General features: G+C 37.5%; 1 long non-coding RNA gene across 1 annotated transcript; it reads right to left on the reverse strand.

The window, feature by feature from the left end:
* Positions 1-6,779: 6,779 nt before the first annotated feature.
* On the reverse strand, positions 6,780-8,180 carry LOC122965806. Its single transcript, XR_006398300.1, has 4 exons — positions 8,104-8,180; positions 7,978-8,006; positions 7,107-7,175; positions 6,780-6,887 (listed from the first exon to the last, which is right to left on the reverse strand). It is a non-coding gene; the product is annotated as an uncharacterized LOC122965806 (long non-coding RNA).
* Between the last annotated feature and the right edge of the window lie 14,779 nt (positions 8,181-22,959).

Genomic DNA, 22,959 nt, shown 5'->3' on the forward strand with positions numbered 1-22,959 from the left:
ATAGGATCACTTTGCAAAACACTAGCTTAGGACACTTGATTAGGTACTTTCAGAAGTAGTCATACACATGTCCTCACCCACCACAAGTTTAGGACATAGTGCCAAACAAACAATGATACAGCCATTAGGACTTTGGGATTTTTGGAAATATGATGACATCCTTCTGCAGCTACACTTGCCTGAAGGACAAAATTGTAAAGTCTGCCAAGATCAGACTGAGTACTACATTGAGTAGTCAGTATTGTCATCAGATCCAATGAGTGAAACAACAAACACTCTTGGACACTCCAGAAATGGCTTTATCATTTTAGGTGCCACTCTCTCTGCATCTCACCTTAACAAAGTTACACCACTAACATTCCTGTTCTCACTAACCCAAAGAGTAATGAGAAACCCAGGTTATGTTATTTAGGACTATGCCTTTGTTGTTGTCTATCATGCTTTTGTTCTGTAATTCTGACTGTTCTTGCTTAGCCAAGATAGATAGTGTTAACCACTGCCCAGATGTTACAAACTTGAATGAACTGACAAATGAACTCTTGAACTCAACTGTGGACCATACAGTACATGTATGTTTGTGCTCCCAGGATCACACATCAGGTGCAATCCTAGGACCAAAGGGGGGATGTTGGGACTACATGTGGACCACAGTTTACCACATGTTTCAAGACTCCAAGAAACCTGAGCCCTGGGGGTTCGCACCCAAAGTGTGAAGCTCCACCCATGGATCCAGGTTATCAAAACTAGAGATTCCCCTCTTATCTCTCTTTTTTCTCCACGAGCTGCAGCAGGAGCAGCTCCTTGCTCTCTTTCACACCTCCAGAGCTGCTGGAGCAGCTCTCTGCTCTCTGGTGTGGCCTGCTCACAGCAGACACACACAGTCTTCTTTACGGCAGAAGACGCGAGAGCCTGCCTAAGACTCAGAAACTAAGTTTCCTTGTGCCAGCAGCTAACACACAAGTCTGCTGGCCAGTTTAACAAGTACAGGAGCCGCGAAATTGAGTTAGCTTGCTGCTAACTCTACACCAAGGAGTGACCTGGGCCCTCTGCACGACTGGAGTGCTGTCTGCCCAGCAACGCCTGCATCTTCAGCTTCAGAGCCAAAGCCTTCTCAGCCTGACTCACCCACGGATTCACCGGCTACAAAGCAGGACACCACAACGCATCTCTTCCTTCATGAACTGGTAACAACTGGGCATAGCCTAGCAACACAGTGAAGCATAGTACGGCTAAGCAAGAATGTTTAACTCAAACAATGTACTGTACGTGTATTGATTTGGTTAAGGTTATACATTGAACTGTTGTTGTGATGTCCTTGTTACCTATAGTCAGGTTACTGCATAGCCACACCGCTAGGTTAATGTTAGCATGCTTAACACATGTTACATCCAGTAACTAGGCCTTGCATGCAACTAACCCCATCTTAACCTGGCACCTTTAGCATACATCATTTGGCCTTGAATAGAGAACCACACAGTTAAGAGGTTAAAACCTAGTTTGGCAAACTTTGGTTCAGGCAGCACATGTGGTTCAAGACACCACATGGTCTGGCCTTTTATCTCTGTAGTTCCCTTTATCAGCTAAAGTGTCGGCATGCCATGTGCTCAGTCACCAGGTGACTGCAGCCATCTTGCTATTGTCTTCCCTACACACACACACACACACACACACACACACACACACACACACTCACACTTGTATATAGGTACACTTAGCTAGATTAGTATTGTGTGTTGCTTTTACCCTTTTGTTAAATAAATGCTTTTGGATATACCTGTTGTCTGTTTTAATGTTGCACAAGAATGAGTTTTGCCAACCTCTGCTCTGTAAAGAACTCCAAATCCTTCAACCTTTACTAGCTATTGATATGGTGATTTTGTTTATAGTTATTAAATTAATTATTAATCAAAGTCCCAAATTCATAGATTAGTACACTTTGAGACTGAATTGGCTATCTTTTTCCCTGAGTCCAGGGTGGTGCCCCGTTATTATTAATTCTTATTAATAATTTTATTGATTTTAATAATTAACAATTATCTTTGATAATCATTAATTATTGCTGATAGCCAAACTTGTAGCCAAGGCCCAACACTACAAACACTAGACCACATGGACAACATAGCATGTATTCAATATGTGTGAAAGCACAAATAATGTCACTTTTTATTGGAAATACTTTGTTTGTGTGAGGACGACAAAAACTGTTACTTTTGTAAGTATTATTGCAGCGTGCACAGCTACCACAACGGTAGTAACCATCTGGTAGGGAGCATAAAAGCTTCTGTTGTGTAGGTTGCGTAGACTTGTGATGTGCAAAATCAGCATGATCAAAACTTCCTATTTATAAAAGTTCTGTGAATGTTCTCACCTTTAGTTCTGGTCCATATGTTGACTGACACAACAGTTATTGAGAGAGCTGCTAAACCCACAGACACGATGATGAACCTCAACAAAACTGCAAAGTCTAAAATATTAAAAACATTTGTCACTGTTTAAACTCCTGCAGTTAAAAGATGAGAGAAATACAGTATATACAGCACTTGTGCCTTTTACAACATGAAAAATGTTGCATTTATCACTGCTTCATTACAATATTAGTACAATATAGTTCAATATTTGAACTGAACTGAGAACTCTGGTGCTAAGTGTATGTTGCTACAGGAAGCACCAAAAACACAAATCTACTTATGACATTTAGAAATATTTCTCTTCTATCTTTTTTGTACTTTAAACGTCAAAGACTGAGAGACAGAAAGAGAGAGAACAATGAGCAACAACAAGGTTTGAGACTCAGACATGTGTGTGAACACACTGACTGAGATGAACTGAATAAGAGAATATCTCCACCCACAGCCAAGACTCAGTCTGACATTCATACTTTACACTCAGAGATACAAGTTGTTAAATCACTACCTTGTTGTTTTGTTGATTTCATTGTTGGTGTTGATTTTGTTGTTGCGGCTCTGTTAGTGTCCTCACCTGAACATATGAAAAAAGAACAACAGTCAGAGAGATGAACTAGAACAAAAGAATGTTGTTTGTGTGTTGTATTTTCATGCAGATGCTGTTGAGTTTGGCTCTAATTATTTGCTTTTCTCCTTTATTCCTATTGGTGTTGATGTTTTGGGTTTTGTTTCTTTTCTTGCATCCTTAGCTGGACAAATTAAGTCTCAAAAACAAACAAACTGTGGCGAAAAAATACCACATAATAACCATCTACACACAAAAAAGAGAAACTAAATGAAGCAGATTTCTCACCTGAAGACTGAGGGCTGAAGGCAAACAGCTGCACTTTTCCAGTGTTTTTATCTGTCACGTTACACTTGAATAACTCAGAATACTTTGACATCTCAGCAAGATGGGAAGTTGTAAACGTCACAGTGACAAAGCAAGAAGACTGTGACTCCTTCATGTGCTGAGTGTTCACATCCCAATCATTACCCTCATACACCCACTTCACTGTCTGTCTACACTTTCCACGTGTCGACACAGAGCAGTTTAACGTCACCTTATCAATGTCCTTATGTTCAGTCACTGGTGAAGATGGAGATATTGTGAGAGAAAGACAACAAGAGTAAAATTAACTTCATCACTGTGATCATAATTATTGTAATGTTTCAGTATATTGTTCTAACAAGACAGTTTGAGCTGAAAACATTATGACGTAAATACTCACTGGTAACAACAGACAGATAAACCCGAGAGTCTTGACTTTGTTGTTGTCCTGATTTGAACTGTCTGCAGGTGTAACGACCAACATCCTCAACTGTGACCTTCTTTATAACCAGAGAACAGTTCGCTGTAACACTCAGTCTGTCTGATTTAGCTTTGGCATTTTCACCAATCTGCCCAAGTTTAATCAGTGCTACTGCTGCTGTGTTTCTTAAACCAGCAAAGAGCCAGATAGTACTGTTACATTTATCCTGATCAGTCATCACATTTTCACAAGACAAAGTGACTTCATCTCCATCTCTGACAGTGATGTAGAGGGAAGTTTGTCCAGTTACTGCTGTTGAGAATTTGAGAGAGAAATGTGATAAATGAACTGAAATAAGAATATGACTGTAGTGTGAATGTTAAGAACAAACAGCATATTTGACTGTCTCAGTAAAATGAAAGTAATTCGATAAAGTATCATTGGTAATAATGCAGTTTTTGTATCTTACCTGTAAACTGAAGCCCCAGTATCAGAAAAAAAGACATTTTAATCCATCTGAGTTCAACCATCGTGCTTCTCTGTCTTTCTCTCTGTCTTCTTCTCTCGCTCTTAGCTCTCAAAATGTCCTTATCACTGCTTCATACAGAGAAATACACTGTCTACTTCCTGTCATGAGTAAAGTGTTTCTTCCTCCTCATTGTGGTTTCAGTCTATTATTCTCACTTGTAAATGATCAACTTTTTGTAGGCGGAGCATATTATTATCATTATATAGGGGTTAGATATTGTAGACGTTAAGTGTGAATGTCTCCACCCACTCACCGCTAAGACCACTTCCTTTCCACTGCTGTATTTCAAACTACATCATGTTTATGATCATGATCTTATCATGTAAAGCTTTTAAAATGTGAAAACATGGCTGTAAGATGGTACAAATTTCACACTAACCTGCTGGGGAGCAGAGACATCTGCCTGGTTAAAAAGAAGAAGAGGAAGAAGTACTTTATTGATCCCCATGGGAATATTGATCCTCTGCATTTGACCCATCCTGTACACACACACTAGTAGCAGTGGGCAGCCGCAGTGTAGCGCCTGGGGACCAACTCCAGTTCTTTTACCAGTGGTTTGGTCAGGGAAACTGACAGGAGTATTAACACTAACATACATGTTGATGGTGGGAGGAAACTGGAGCACCCAGCAGAAACCCAAACAAACACAAGGACAACATGCAAACTCCACACATAAATAACAGTTTTATGCAACCGATAAAGCAAAGTAACTGATCATGAAGCATTCATTTTGATGATTGACAGCACACATGAAGAGACAGGTAAAGAGTCAAACTTTGACTCTTGATTCTCAACATGGTGCAACATGGTGCTACTGCAGCAGCTGAGAAAGAACAGATAAGATGATGTTTTAGTGGTCTGAGACCTGTTAGTTCCTCTTTGTATTTTTGAGGTCAGTTTTTCTTAGAGCTGAACAGGAAGTGACTTGGTGCGAATGTGAGTACAACAGCAGCAGAGGTCTGGAGGTTTTACCCTCAACACACCACAACCACACGAGTTTCACAGTAACAGACAGGTCAAACTTTATCAAGTCACCAGACAAAGAGACTATTTTCATCTCTGAAAATCATCACTAAGACCCCAGCAGTATGTTTCTGATGATAACTGGTGTGCTTGCTGGTTTGTGCTTGTCCCAGAAGTGTGTATGTGAATCAGTCGTCACTAATAACCTACTTAGTGGTTACTTATTTTGTTTCCAGTAGAAGAGCTCTGTGTAAGGCAGATGTCACTGAGCATGTGCAGGAACATGGTTCTGTTTACAGAGCTTCACTAGCTTGTTATGCTATATATATTTGACTTTATACTAAAGTTATTTACATGTCAAGAGGTTGTGATATTCTAGCAAAGCACTGCAAACAGAATCACATTCCCACACATGCTCAGTGACCTTACACACATAACAAACAGCAACAAGAAGAGTATGTGATGTATGTGTATGTGCTTAAATCTTTAACTCTAAAATAATGCACCAAACTAAAAATGTTAATTTTTACTAGATCTACAACCTCTTTGGATTTACAAACAGTTTTCACTCATTCAGCTCTTTAAAATATGAATCTCAAGGGTGACATCATTTATTCAATCCAAGTAAGGGATGTCACATGATCACATCCCACCTCTACTCAGTTTGCCTTCTGACAGTTATGTTGAGGGTCTCAGGCTGTGACAAATGAAGGGAAATACACAAGGTTGTACTGAAAAAATCAATCAGTTATATTTATTTTTAAGAAATTACAACAAAATATATTAATCAAATATATGAAATGTTCAGTCAGTAGATCAGTGATGTTGGTGAGTGGATGTGTGAATGTGTAGTCTTGTATGGTGTGAACTAAAGAGAAGTGCAACAAAACCAAACAAGCAAAAGAAAACATGAAGTGACAGAAGGAAGGAGTGAGGATGGCTGATCCTAAATACATCCTGGATGGACTGGTCAGGTGCACCTAGTTGCACTAATACAGTCTCACACAGCAGCCGCAGGGCAAAACCCAAACCTCAGGGCCATAGCAAAGCCAGAGGGCCGTCACAACACTGTTTTACTACAACAAGATAAACTGAACAGAGACATAAATTATAACACTCTAAACAATATCAGATAAATGCTTAAAGAGAAAAAAGCAAGAAGAAATAAAATAGCAGTGAGAATTAAGATTATAACTTTCACTCAACACGAGTACAACCATCAATAAGCTCAATAAAGAGCCTGATAGTGAGTTCATTAAGGATATCTGAACTTATTACATCCCTTTCTGGACAAAAAACCATTTACAGAAAAACAACATAGAAGAGAAAAAATGTTTAAGTCATATCCAACAGTGAATCATTAATATGCTGAAAAAAAATAACTGATTATTAGGATAAAATCTCTATAAAGTTTGGACAGTATAGACAAAATCCCCACAGAGATACAGTCTCTATTATGAAGTAAAGGGTAATTGGCTGAGATTCTGGGAATAAAAACTGATTTTCTCATCAGAAAGCTTTAACTAATCAGTTATAAATTAAATGTAATGACATGAACACTGTGGTCTGTTATTTTTTGGGTTAGTTGATGGTAGCGTAGAGGTTACTGGGATCAGTGGAGGCTCCAGCAGAAGAGGAGGAAGCTTTCACAGTGCTGTAGGTCACTGCATCACCTTCATCATCACCATCACCATGAACCTGGGAAACAAAAGGGAAACAGCATCACACATAAATTATACATAATGACATGAAAAAGCATAACAACATAACTCAACAGGAGCTGAGAGATCTGAAAGTCATCATTTTGCTTCTATTTAATAACTGAAATAAAATAAATATTCTTTTCTTTTCTCCTTCCCGACAAAACTTTTTCCTTCATTCAGCAACAACACCAGTGTAACCAAACATTCAGCTTACCCGGGCTTTACTGTTGGTCTTCTTGGTGAAGCTGATGGAGACGTAGGAAACACCATCTTCAGGATCAGCCTACACAGTGAAGACAACATGATGGCTGCTCAGTAACATGTGGATTTATACTGACTCTCTCTTCTAATCGTATTTTATTCTCTCTCAAAGAAGGAAATCAGGCTAAAAGTCATCATGTCATATTTTGGAGAACAAATACGTCCAAAATCAAGTATATACTGTTATAATGTCAGATGGCTATGTTTAATATAATTAAAGTTCCAGAACATGAGGTGAACATATGCAGAAATATTCCCTGAAAGTCAAAAGTCAGCCTGTAATGAATGCTCCATTTGCAGAGTCACTTCTACTTCCCCATCAAACTGACGTCACATCATTCACACATTTACACAAACAGCCGTCCGTTCCATAGTCTTTCTGATACTTTGGATCAGATTTCAGCTCAAACATGTACAGATGTATTTGAAAAGTTGACATTTCAACTAAAGAACAAGAAAAGACATGAAATCTGACCACTACTGTTTGTTTACATAGTCTGTGGAGCCGGACAAAGCTTCCTGAAGCTGACCAATCAGAACAGAGTGGGCTCATCAGGAGGGGGGTCTTAAAGAGACAGGAGCTAAAACAGCCTGTTTCAGACAGAGGCTGAACTGAGGGGCTGCATAAAGGACCAGAAGAAGATAAATAAGGAGTTTTTAACTGTAAATCATGCAAAGATATTCCAGTAGAGCCCCAGAATATATAAATATAGACCTGGAAATGTGCTGAATATGTCTCCTTTAAAACAACATACCATAAACACTGTTTTTCTCGGAAAAGTCATAACTATATAAACATTTAATAATTCAGTTTGTGAACTCACAATGTTTTCATCCATCTGTGTTTTCTTCCCTGAAAAGACAAAAGAATCGACTCTAGCTTCCACAGTGAAAATCCAGGTTAATCAAAATATCTTGTTTATGAAAGTTTCATCTGTCAGTGTTCTCACCTTTAGTTTTCTTCCATCTGATGATCACCAAAACAATTATTAAGAGTGATGCTAAACCCACAGCCACAATGATGAACTTTGCCAATCTGGAAAATATTAGAAACATTTTGACTGCATAGTTCAGTTCTGATCAAAATCCTAATCAAAAGAGAGAAAGAAAGATACAAGTTATTAAGTCTCTACCTTGTTGTTTTGTTGGAGTATCAGTGGTTTTAGGTGCTGTTTGGTTCATCTTTGCCTTTGTGCTCTGTCCCATTGTTGTTGTTGTTGATTTTGTTGTTGCAGCACTTTTAGTGTCCTCACCTGGATATATGAAAAAAGAACACGAGACAGACAGAGAGATGAACTGGAACAAAAGAACGTTGTTTGTGTGTTGTATTTTCATGCAGATGCTGTTACGTTTGCTTCAAATTATTTGCTTTTTTCCTTTATTCCTATTGGTGTTGATGTTTTGGGTTTTGTTTCTTTTCTTGCATCCTCAGCTGGACAAATTAAGTCTCAAAAACCAACAAACTGTGGTGAGAAAATACCACATAATTATCATCTACACACAAAAAGAGAAACTAAATGAGGCAGCTTTCTCACCTGAAGACTGAGGGCTGAAGGCAAACAGCTGCACTTTTCCAGTGTTTTTATCTGTCACGTTACACTTGAATAAAGTCTCAGCAAAACGGGGAGTTATGAAGTTCATAGTGGCAAAGCAAGAAGACTGTGACTCCTTCATGTGCTGAGTGTTCTCATCCCAATCATTACCCTCATACACCCACTTCACTGTCTGTCTACACCCTCTATATGTTGACACAGAGCAATTTAACATCACCTTATCAGTGTCCTTATGTTCAGTCACTGGTGAAGATGGAGATATTGTGAGAGAAAGACAACAAGAGTAGAATTAACTTCATCACTGTGATCATCATTATTGTAATGTTTCAGTATATTGTTCTAACAAGACAGTTTGAGCTGAAAACATTATGATGTAAATACTTACTGGTAACAACAGACAGATAAACATCAGAGTCTTGACCTTGTTGTTGTCCTGATTTGAACTGTCTGCAGGTGTAAAGACCAACATCCTCAACTGTGACCTTCTTTATAACCAGAGAACAGTTTGCTGTAACACTCAGTCTGTCTGATTTAGCTTTGGCTTTTTCACCAATCTGCCCAAGTTTAATCAGCTCTACTGCTGAAACACTGCTTCTTGAACCACTGAAGATCCAGGAAGTACTGTCACATTTATCCTGATCAGTCATCACATTTTCACAAGACAAAGTGACTTCAGCTCCATCTCTGACAGTGATGTAGAGGGAAGTTTGTCCAGTTACTGCTGTTGAGAATTTGAGAGAGAAATGTGATAAATGAACTGAAATAAGAATATGACTGTAGTGTGAATGTTAAAAACAAACAGCATATTTGACTGTCTCAGCAAAATGAAAGTAATTCAATAAAGTACAATAAGGTAATAATGCAGATTTTTATATCGCTCTATATTTTTATATCGCTTGTATCGCCCAGCGCTCACATCTGCAATATCTTATATGATCTTATAAATCTTTATAAATTCTTACATTATTATCAGCCAAGAGTAAATACATAAAGGATTATATATTGTAGGAGACTGAACTTCTCCACCCACCACCAAGACCACAACGCACTTCCTGTAATTCAGTTTATAATCATGACCTCATCATATAATGCTTTTAAAATGTAAAAACATTGTTTTCTCACATCCTGTGCACAGGACCAGTATTTGCATTCAAAGACAAATGATTTCCCTTTAATAATTAGCCAACAGCACCCCAATAGTGGTTAAGAACATACCACATAACTGCAATGTCCAATAAGTAAAAAGTAGTATAAAGGATGTTTTCAAACAGAATTAGGATTCTGTCATGACAGGATTCATGTTGATGTTTGACAGCACACATGAACAGACAGGTGAAGAGTCAAACTTTGACTCTTGATGCTCAACATGCTGATACTGCAGCAGCTGAGAAAGAACACTGATAAGATGATGTTTTAGTGGTCTGAGACCTGTTAGTTCCTCTTTGTATCTTTGAAGTAAATGTTCCTGAGAACTGAGGGGGAAGTGTTTTGTTGAGAATGTGAGTACAGCAGCAGCAGAGCTCTGGAGGTTTTAGCCTCTAATGATGGCGTGATAAACACCTCAACCACATGAGGCTCACAGTAACAGACAGGCCAAACTTTATCAAGACACCAGACAAAGAGACTACTTTCATCTCTGAAAATCACCACTGAGACCCCAGCAGTATGTTTCTGATGATAACTGGTGTGCTTGCTGGTCTGTGCTTGTCCCAGAAGTGTGTTTGTGAATCAGTCATCACTAATAACCTACTTAGTGGTTACTTATTTTGTCTCCAGTCTCCAGAGAGTAGTTCTCAAGGCAGACGCCACTGAGCATGTGCAGGAACGCAGTTTTGTTGACTGAGCTTCACTAGCTTGTCATGCTACATATCACAACCACATTCTCACACATGCTCAGTGGCCTTACACACAAAACAACAGCAACAAGAGGAGTGTGTGATGTATGTGTGTGTATTTGCTTTATCAAAACATCTTGTTTATGAAAGTTTCATCTGTCAGTGTTCTCACGTTTAGTTTTCTTCCATCTGATGATCATTAAAACAATTATTAAGAGTGATGCTAAACCCACAGCCACAATGATGAACTTTGCCCAATCTGTAAAATCTGAAAATATTAAAAACATTTTGACTGCATAGTTCAGTTCTGATCAAAATCCTGATGAAAAGAGAAAGAGATGAAAGTTAAGTCTCTACCTTGTTTTGTTGGAGTATCAGTGGTTGTTGGTGCTGTTTGGTTCATCTTTGCCTTTGTGCTTTTTCCCATTGTTGTTGTTGATTTTGTTGTTGCAGCTCTTTTAGTGTCCTCACCTGAACATATGAAAAAAGAACAAGAGACAGACAGAGAGATGAACTGGAACAAAAGAACATTGTTTGTGTGTTGTATTTTCATGCAGATGCTGTTGCGTTTGGTTCAAATTATTTGCTGTTTTCCTTTATTCCTATTAGTGTTGATGTTTTGGGTTTTGTTTCTTTTCTTGCATCCATTGATTAAATATCAAATACTAACAAACTGTAGTGAAAAAATACCACATAATTATCATCTACACACAAAAAAGAGAAACTAAATGAGGCAGATTTCTCACCTGAAGACTGAGGGCTGAAGGCAAACAGCTGCACTTTTCCAGTGTAAATATCTGTCATGCTACACTTGAATAACTCAGAATACTTTGACGTCTCAGCAAGATGGGAAGTTGTAAACATCACAGTGTCAAAGCAAGAAGACTGTGACTCCTTCATGCGCTGAGTGTTCACATCCCAATAATTACCCTCATACACCCACTTCACTGTCTGTCTACACTGTTCATATGTCGACACAGAGCAGTTTAACGTCACCTTATCAGTGTTCTTATGTTCAGTCACTGGTGAAGATGGAGATATTGTGAGAGAAAGACAACAAGAGTAAAATTAACTTCATCACTGTGATCATAATTATTGTAATGTTTCAGTATATTGTTCTAACAAGACAGTTTGAGCTGAAAACATTATGATGTAAATACTCACTGGTAACAACAGACAGATAAACCCGAGAGTCTTGACCTTGTTGTATTATTGATTTGTACTGTCTGCAGGTGTAAAAACCAACATCCTCAACTGTGACCTTCTTTATAACCAGAGAACAGTTCACTGTAACACTCAGTCTGTCTGATTTAGCTTTTGCATTTTTACCAATCTGCCCAAGTTCAATGGGCTTTACTTTGGCTCTCCTTGTATGACTAAAGATCCAGGTAGTACTGTCACATTTATCCTGATCAGTCATCACATTTTCACAAGACAAAGTGACTTCATCTCCATCTCTGACAGTGATGTAGAGGGAAGTTTGTCCAGTTACTGCTGTTGAGAATTTGAGAGAGAAATGTGATAAATGAACTGAAATAAGAATATGACTGTAGTGTGAATGTTAAAAACAAACAGCATATTTGACTGTCTCAGTAAAATGGTTATTCAATAAAGTACGATCGGTATTAATGCAGTTTTTGTATCTTACCTGTAAACTGAAGCCCCAGTATCAGAAATAAAGACATTTTAATCCATCTGAGATCAACCATCGTGCTTCTCTGTCTTTCTCTCTGTCTTCTTCTCTCACTCTTAGCTCTCAAAATGTCCTTACTAGTGCTTCATACAGAGAAATACACTGTCTACTTCCTGTCATGAGTAAAGTGTTTCTTCCTCCTCATTGTGGTTTCAGTCTATTATTCTCACTTGTAAATGACCAACCTATTGTAGGCGGAGCATATTAGCTTCTCTTCTGTTTCAATTTTAACATTTTTGTATTTTACGAGCAAGTTGGTGCTCACATCTGCAATATCTTATATAATCTTATAAATCTTTATAAGATCATATATTATACTCAGTCAAGAGTAAATACATAAAGGATTAGATATTGTAAGAGTTAAGGCTGAACTTTTCCACCCACCACCAAGACCACAACACACTTCCTGTATTTCAAAGTTTATAATCATGACCTCATCATATAATGCTTTTAAAATGTAAAGACATTGTTTTCTCACATCCTGTGCACAGGACCAGTATTTGCATTCAAAGACAAATGATTTCCCTTTAATAATTAGCCAACAGCACCCCAATAGTGGTTAAGAACATACCACATAACTGCAATGTCGATAAGTAAAAAGTAGTATAAAGGATGTTTTCAAACTGAATTAGGATTCTGTTGTGACAGGATTCATGTTGATGTTTGACAGCACACATGAACAGACAGGTGAAGAGTCAAACTTTGAGTCTTGATGCTCAACATTGTGCAACATGGTGATACTGCAGCAGCTGGGAAAGAACAGAAAAGATGATGTTTCAGTGGTCTGAAACCTGTTAGTCCCTCATTGTACCTTTGAGGTCAGTTTTTTCTGAGAACTGAACAGGAAGTGTTTTGGTGAGAATGTGAGTACAACAGCAGTAGAGCTCTGGAGGTTTTAGCCTCTAATGATGACGTGATAAACACCTCAACCACATGAGGCTCACAGTAACAGACAGGCCAAACTTTATCAAGGCACCAGACAAAGAGACTACTTTCATCTCTGAAAATCACCACTGAGACCCCAGCAGTACGTTTCTGATGATAACTGGTGTGCTTACTGGTCTGTGCTTGTCCCAGAAGTGTGTTTGTGAATCAGTCATCACTAATAACCTACTTAGTGGTTACTTATTTTGTCTCCAGTCTCCAGAGAGTAGTTCTCAAGGCAGAAGCCACTGAGCATGTGAAGGAACGCGGTTTTGTTGACTGAGCTTCACTAGCTTGTCATGCTACATATCATAACCACATTCTCACACATGCTCAGTGGCCTTACACACAAAACAACAGCAACAAGAAGAGTGTGTGATGTATGTGTGTGTATTTGCCTTTATCTTTCACTCTATAATAATACATCAAACACAAATGTTAATTTATAAAATAGTCTGAAAGAAGCATGAAACATAAATGGAATTTCAACTGTAAAACTGTACAATAGATCTACAACCCTTTTAGATTTACTACATTTTCTACTCATTTAGATGTTTAATATTTGACTCTCAAGGGTGACACCATTTATTCAGTCCAAGTAAGGGATGTCACATGATCACATCTCTGCTCAGTTTGCCTTTTGACACTTTTGTACCACATCATGGTAAACTGAACAGAGACATACATTATAACACTCATTAAACAACATTAGATACATGCTTAAAGAGAAAAAAAACAACCAGAAGAAATATAATAGCAGTGAAAATTAAGATTATAACTTTCACTCAACACTAGTACAACAATCACTGAGCTCAATAAAGAGCCTGATAGTGAGTTCATTAAGGATATCTTAATTTACTACATCCGTTTCTGGACAAAAAGTCCAGAACAACAGTCCAACAGTGAATCATTATTATACTGAAAAACTATACTGCTTTTTTTTTGTCTTTCCTTTCATGTGTCAAGCAGAGTCTGTTCTGCACACTGTGAATAACTGATTATTAGGATAAAATCTCTATGAGGTTTGGACAGTATAGACAAATTCCCCACAGGGATACAGTCTCTATTATGAAGTAAAGGGTAATTGGCTGAGATTCTGGGAATAAAAACTATTTTTTCTAATCAGAAAGCTTCAACTAATCAGTTATAAATGAAATGTAATGATATGAACACTGTGATCTGTTATTTGTGGGGTTTGTTGACAGTAGCGTAGAGGTTACTGGGATCAGTGGAGGCTCCAGCAGAAGAGGAGGAAGCTTTCACAATGCTGTAGGTCACTGCATCACCTTCATCATCACCATCACCACCAACCTGGGAAACAAAAGGGAAACAGCAACACACATAAATTACACATAATGACATGAAAAAGCATAACAACATAACTCAACAGGAGCTGAGAGATCTAAAAGTCATCATTTTGCTTCTTTTTAATAACTGAAATAAAATAAATATTCTTTTCTTTTCTTCCTGACAAAATTTTCCTTCATTCAGCAACAACACCAGTGTAACCAAACACTCAGCTTACCCGGGCTTTACTGTTGGTCTTCTTGGTGAAGCTGATGGAGACGTAGGAAACACCATCTTCAGGATCAGCCTACACAGTGAAGACAACATGATGGCTGCTCAGTAACATGTGGATTTATACTGACTCTCTCTTCTAATCTTATTTTATTCTCTCTCAAAGAAGGAAATTAGGCTCAAAAGTCATCATGTCATATTTTGCAGAACAAATACGTACAAAATCAAGTATATACTGTTATAATGTCAGACATCTATGTTAAACATAATCAAAGTTCCAAAACATGAGGTGAACATATGCAGAAATATTTCCTGTTATTCAAAAGTCAGCCTGTAATGAATGCTCCATTTGCAGAGTTACTTCTACTGCCCCATCAAAGTGACGTCACATCATTTGAAAAGCTATATTTGAAAACTGATTTTATGTCATGTGAGTGGGGAGAATAGGAGGTAACACACGTTACAGAAAACCTCTTTTCTTTTTTCTCAATTTTTCTCGACAGTTCCGAGTGGGGTTTTCTCAAAGCCATTTCATAAAGCTTATTAATCCATTCAGTAGGATACCCACGCTGGACAAATGTAGCTCTCATGTCATCAGCTTGTTTCTGTCTCTTCCTCATTGTGGCTTCAGTCTATTTTTCTCACTTGTAAGTTATCAACTTTTTGTAGGTGGAGCATATTAGCTTCTCTTCTCTTTAAATTGGAATGTTTTTGCATTTTATGAGCAAGTTGGTGCTCACATCTGTAGTATCTTATATAATCCTATAAATCTATAAAATATTATTATATTATAGGCAGACAATAGTAAATACATAAAGGATTAGATATTGTAGAAGTTGAGGGTGAATGTCTCCACTTACTCACCAACAAAACCACAGCACACTTCCTTTCCAACGCTGTACTTCAAAGTTTGTATTTATAAACCCTCATTTTTCTCCCCAATATTGGTTAATATTGGTTATGTCCATCTCTCTACTCTTTTGACACCCAAAAAAATGTTAGCAATAAATAAATCTTAAAAACGTACATTTTCTGGATCCCAGGTTGAGTCGAATTTGTAGGAGGAGCAATAATTTAACAAACTTTATCATAGTTAACTTTCTGACTTTCCTGCAGGAACCAGCCCAAAATTTAGGCTCACAGGAACAGACAAGCCACACTTTATCAAGGTACAAGATAAAGAGACGCTCATTTCAGTTGCGTTGAAAACAACTCAATCACTCCAAGATAATAAACAAGCTGTATTTAGGTACACAAAGTACACTGCTCTAAGGCACGGCAAACCCTATAACAGTTAAATGTTCCTTATAGAGTAACTACAGACATAATAAAAATCCTGCTTGAGCTGCCATCTAGTGGTTGCTCCTGTAGAAACTCTGTTTCTTTGCAGTACAGCACTTCACATGGTACTATTGTTCAATTATATATCATAGTTGGTGAAAAAGAGTCTTTCATAGTCTAGTGATTCACTCTCTGGTGCAGCAGGGAGATATGTAAGTCAGTTTATGGACTGTTTGTTATTTATGAGAGGGAGGGGGTGATGCAAAATGGGGGAGGCACGTTAAATAATTTTTTTAAGCACTGGGGAGGGACTTAAGGGGGGGATATACAACTTTAAATGTTGCATTTGTATTTATTTTAAATACATTTTTTACATACATACATATATGTTTTACTGCTGCATGGTGACGGGACTCAAAATATTTCTGAGTAAATAAACCATTTAAACCTGCCTATTCAGTTTGTGTTGGAATGTGAAGGGTTAAATGAAAGAGGCTCCTTTTGTCAGACTTTTGCGCCTCCATAGTTGCTGGGAAGAAAGTGCTGCTTTCAGCTCCGTGATTGGTGGTCCAGCTTTAATTTTAACAGAGGGCCGAGTAATTCAAATGAAAGTAAAATTGACCAATCATAACCATATCTTCCCTCCAAATGGGCGGGCTTTGTTGTTGCTACTTAATGACAAGTTACCATTACCATGCTGGTACATCTGTGGTTTGCCGAGCAGGCAGAGTCTGCACACCATCTGACAGTTATCGTAGCCGGAAAATATGCCAGATCCACCGCCAGTGGTAGGAGCGGCGTTTATTTACCACAACTACATGGCCCATAAAAACACAAACAAGTCAAGGAAGACTGATAAAAAAAGAGAACTGATGAATGTCATTCAGGCCAACATAAATTCATAATGTGAACCCCCCTCTCTCTGATAAATAACAAACAGTCCCTTAGTTTTCAGTTCAGTAAATTTATCAACACTTATATCAGTAACAGCAATGATCAGCGGTGCAACAGTCTCCATGAAAGTCCAAAGTTAACAAAGTTTTAAACTACAGAAACATGAAATAATCAGTGAGTGAAGTGATAAAACTGCATCACTACAAAGATCAAAAATACTAACAGCTCGCTGCTAGCAAACATCTGCCTCTACTTAAAGCTCAAACAATCAATGACAAACTGAACATCAGACTACAACAAGAAAACAACTACAAAGCACAAATATATTGTAACAACATGGAGAACGCACAAGCTGGATTTATTAGAGGCAGAGCTGATGTTTCATGTTCATCATCAAAATGTGACTTCAAGTGTGACCAGAAGTCATAAAACATTTGAACCTTTAAATTCACAAACGTCAAAAGAGCCACGTTTTTATATTTTACTTCAACCAACAAATTACATCAAGTCTACAAACTCTTGCATCACCACATTTTTTCACTACTGTAGAGTATTTGTATTTATATTCTTGAAAAGTATTGTTGGTAAAATATTTAAATGTTTGTTTGTTTTGAACTAATGGGAGCATGTAGAGATCGATCAGAAGAGGCCCGAGAATGGACCCTTGAGGAACACCACGTCATTTTTGTGTCTGATCAGATTTGTAGTTACCAGCTGACAGAACATATTCTCTATCTTACAAAAGGGATTTATATTTATGTCTGTGCAAGAACATTTATTCAGGAAAAGGTACAAGAAGCATAAAATTACTAAAATAGCAATATACAATATGAAGTGAGGCAGTTTAAAGGATAGATTCACATTTTTTCAAGTCTGTCTTTAAACAATAGTCAGGTGCTCATATATATATTGAAACAGGTTTTACTTGCTGTAATCAAAGATCCCTTTCTAACATGCTTCCAGTGTCAGAGATGGGAACAAAATCCTCATTCTGTACAAAAATATATTCTAAAGTTAATCTAAAGTTAATATGAGGCTTCAGCAGTCTCAGTTCATCAAATCAAGTGTGAATCTCTCAGTTACAGCCTTTTTATTTCCCTCTTTGTATTATTATACGTCTAGTGCAGCTCAGCAAGGAAACACAGAGAAATACTGCCCAGTAGTATAATATCAGTTATAATAAAGAGAAGACAGTTACTGACTCTATTAGAGCTCCCAGCTCAGTTAAGTCTATTCTAGACAATTTAAAACATATCTCACTCTCAGCAAACATGTTTAAAACAATCCAAAATGAAAGTTACTTAAAAAATTTGTTTTTCTGTATAAATGATGATAAAACTGAGACAAAGCTAACACACAAAAAGCAATCAGTAACAATTAAAAATATGGTCAAATATTTTTAAATGGATGAAAAGTTTGACAAAAACAAAATGATCTTTTTTATTGAAACTAATCATATAAAATCTGATGAAATGTTATGTTACTGCAGTGGACCCTGGTGAGTTGATGTTGGTGTGAAAGTTGTTGAGCAGTGGAGTCTCACAAAAGCAGAAGGTTCTTCAATGTTTTATAGAACACTGCACCTTCATCTCCATCTTCATCATTATGCACCTGTGAAAAACAACACAACACACCTGAGATTCTGAGATAAAATAGAACTAATAAACAACCTTTGTCTCAGTGTAATACAGTCAGCACTGCTTATCCTTCTCTTTACAGTTTAGTTCTGTTCAGAGGACGCAGCTCATGAGGGGTCCATAGCACAATAGAATACAAAGAAGAAGAAGACGGAAAAAAATGAATAAATATTTAAACAATATCTAAAAAAAAAAATAAACAAAAAACAAAAGGCATTCTACAATTATCAGACATTTACATTCAGGCTGGAACGCCAATGTTCCCACATTCAACCTGACAGAGCTCAGCTCAGGGTTGGTTAGAGCTTAATTATACCACAGTGTGGATGAATACTATTTTCTGATTGGCTGGCAGATGTGCATTAAAACTGTTTAATGTTGCGCAGCGCTGCGTCGCTGGTGGCCAGTTGGGACATTCCAATAGAAAACAAAACAATAAAACTGATTTTTTGCTGACGCTTACTCGAGTCACATTCAATTAGGACATGGTTGGGCTATAGGCCTGTAATTCTCCAAGCTGTTTCGTTTACCTGCTTTATCTTTAATGAAAGGTACTAGTATACCAGATAAAATAGAGTCAGGTAGAATACTATGGACTAATAACCCAGTAAAACAAATAGCAAGCAAAGGGTAGAGTTTTTGACTAGCAAGTTTAGCGGTTATATTATCCATACCGGACGGCTTATCTCTGAAGGCCTAAACGCACTGGAAGCAATAATGAACGCGCGTCAGATGAGGCGCGTCAATTGATGCTCCTATGGCGCACTGCAAGCATCAGATTTGGAATTCCAACACCACAGAACCAACACAAATTCGTCATTTTGTCCTTGTATCAACCACTAGTTGGATGTAATGAGTGAATGAAAAGGAGAAATGCAGAAGAGGAAAATGAAACTGAAACTAAGAGCGTCTGTGTCCACAGTAAATCATTCGTTGACTGTTTGATGGTTATTTATTTGTGCGTTAAAATGTGACTGCTGTGAAATAATCAGAATATAACGTTTTACTTCTCTCATTCAGAGGTTTTGTTCTCACTACCGCTCGCTCTCCTTGCTCGCTGTCTCTCTCTCTCTCGCTTGCTCGCCCGTGCTCAGCTGGCTTGCACTATTTCTCTCTTTTTCGGCTGCAGAGAAAACAGTTTTGGTCACTGGGTCCTCATTTGACGCTCCAAAAATTGAAACAAGGTCAGAGTAGGCGCATCAAGGCAGTTTGACGCGCGTCATTACGCTTCTAGTGCATTTCGGCCTTAGGTTTCATGACAGCATCTTGGACTTCTTGTGGGGTAACAATCACATCCTAATTATTATCTATGTTGTCTACTCTAATCAAATTGCTTTTAACACAGTTGAACAGATCATAGTAATGTTTCTGCCACAACTGAGAAATGATCTCTGAGCCATTTGCTCTGACAATATTCAATGGTAGTGATGTTTTACAGTTATTCATGATTCTGACTTCTTTCCAGAAATCATTAGGACTATTGTTTTGCAACTTTCTCAAGGTGCAAATTTGCACATTTCTCATATTCAAATATGGGTGCATATTTATTTCTACCTGACTCTACCCATGCTTTAACAGCCCTCTTAGCCTCAGCATGAAACTCTTTTACATAGTCATTTCAACCAGGCTTAGCATTGTACACATTAGACTTATGTTTATAAAAAGACCTGCTGGAGATGAGGAGAGACTCCACAATAGAATCATACATAGAATATAACTCGTTACTATTGTTGTGGGTTCTTGCAATTCATATCACAACACACAGTCGCATCTTTTGGTAGTTCAATACATCCCAGCAAGGCATCCAAAAAATGTTTTCTTTAAGATCCTCCTGTGTTAAGTTAGACTAGTCTAATTTCCCTGCACTTACATTGTTATCAACAGACAATAACAGGTATGTTGCCTAAATTTAACAACATAGAAAAGGGTGCTCGGTAGTGGCCAGATCATAATTTATCTCCATGGCATCTAGAGAGTCATGTGCATCAGTGCATATGCAGTGATCAAGCCATGAAGCAGTGTGCCAAGCTTCACTGATATACGTATAGCTATTATCAGGCATAAGAACCTTGCTAGGGAGGATCAAACCACCATCATAGCAAAACTGCATTAAGTGATTAGCAATTTAATTAGGAATTAACATCAGATACATCAGCATTCATATCTCCTGTTTAGCTAAGAATGTCTCTTGAACACACAGTATATCACAGATTTCGAAGAGCAACCACACAATGTGATTTTTTCTGCTTCGCTGTGGCCAACAAGCAGCCCTCGATCATGATACAACACTGAATATCATTTTGTCAGTTCAGTTTTAAAACTCACAGCATTAGCTGTATCAGTAAAAATCCAGGATCATCAAAACTTCTTGTTTATTAAAGTTCTTTGAATGTTTTCACCTTTAGTTCTGGTCCATATGTTGACTGACACAACAGTTATTGAGAGAGCTGCTAAACCCACAGACACGATGAGGAACCTCAACCGAACTTGAAAGTCTAAAACATTAGAAACATTTGTCAATGTTTAAACTCCTGTAATTAAAAGATGAGAGAAATACAGTATATACAGCACTTGTGCTTTTTACAACCTGAAAAATGTTGCATTGATCACTGCTTCATTACAATATTAATACAATATAGTTCAATATTTGAACTAAACTGTGAACTCTGGTGCTAAGTGCATGTTTCTAGAGATAGGAAGCACCAAAAATACAAATCTACACATGACATCTAGAAATATTCTCTTCTATCTTTTTTGTACTTTAAATGATGTCAAAGGCTGAGAGACAGAAAGAGAGAGAACAGGGTTTGAGACTCAGACATGTGTGTGTAATATATAATAATACAATAATAATTATTGTAATGTTTCAGTATATTGTTCTAACAAGACAGTTTGAGCTGAAAACATTATGATGTAAATACTCACTGGTAACAACAGACAGATAAACCAGAGAGTCTTGATATTGTTGTTTGTCTGATTTGAACTGTCTGCAGGTGTAACGACCAACATCCTCAACTGTGACCTTCTTTATAACCAGAGAACAGTTCACTGTAACACTCAGTCTGTCTGATTTAGCTTTGACATTTTCATCAATCTGTCCAAGTTCAATCAGCTCTACTGCTGCTGTGCTTTCTGAACCACTGAAGATCCAGTTAGTACTGTCACATTTATGCTGATCAGTCATCACATTTTCACAAGACAAAGTGACTTCATCTCCATCTCTGACAGTGATGTCGAGGGAAGTTTGTCCAGTTACTGCTGTTGAGAATTTGAGAGAGAAATGTGATAAATGAACTGAAATAAGAATATGACTGTAGTGTGAATGTTAAAAACAAACAGCATATTTGACTGTCTCAATAAAATGAAAGTAATTCAATGAAGTACAATTGGTAATAATGCAGATTATTGTATCTTACCTGTAAACTGAAGCCCCAGTATCAGAAATAAAGACATTTTAATCCATCTGAGTTCAACCATCGTGCTTCTCTGTCTTTCTCTCTGTCTTCTTCTCTCACTCTTAGCTCTCAAAATGTCCTCATTAGTGCTTCATACAGAGAAATACACTGTCTACTTCCTATCATGAGTGAAATGTCTCCTCCTCATTGTGGCTTCAGTCTGTTTTTCTCGCTTGCAAGTTATCAACTTTTTGTAGGCGGAGCATATTAGCTTCTCTTCTCTTTAAATTTGAATGTTTTTGCATTTTGTAGCAAGCTGGTGCTCACATCTGCAGTATCTTATATAATCTTAGAAATCTATAAAATATCTTATATTATAATAAATATAAGATATATATCTTATATTACAATAAATACATAAATGATTACATATTGTAGGAGTTAAGAGTGAATGTCTCCACCTACTCACCACCAAGACCACTTCCTTTCCACTGCTGTATTTCAAAGCTTGTATTTATAATCATGACCTCAACATGTGATGCTTTTAAAATGTGAAAACATTGTTCTCTCATGCCTTGTGTACAGTAGCAGTATTTGCATTTTAAGGCAAATGATTTCACTTTAACAAAAGACTTTTTTTGTCATATTTCTCCCCAGTGTTGGTTAATATTGGTAATGTTCACGTGTCTACTCTTTTGACACAAAAATATATGTTAGCAATGAATAAATCTTTAAAAACTTACATTTTCTGGATCCCAGGTTGAGTCGAGTTAGTGGGACGAGCAATAATTAAAGAGGACCTATTATGCTTAGTTCAGCTCTAAATCTTTATTGTTGGACTCAACTGGAGTAGCTCTGCATGATTCACAGTTCAAAAAACTCATTACTTATCTCATACTGGGCCTTTATGCAGCCCCTCCATGTACACAGTTTCTCTTTACGCTCCCTTTTAGCTCCTGTCTCTTTAAGGCCCCCCTCCCCATGAGCCCACTCTGTTCTGATTGGCCAGCTTTAGGTATCAGAGTTGTGTAACTTTACCATCAATGTAAACCAGACATTTCCTGTTTTACTACTTC

This window comes from Thunnus albacares, chromosome 16 (genome assembly GCF_914725855.1).
Source record: "Thunnus albacares chromosome 16, fThuAlb1.1, whole genome shotgun sequence".
Lineage (NCBI taxonomy): Eukaryota > Metazoa > Chordata > Actinopteri > Scombriformes > Scombridae > Thunnus > Thunnus albacares.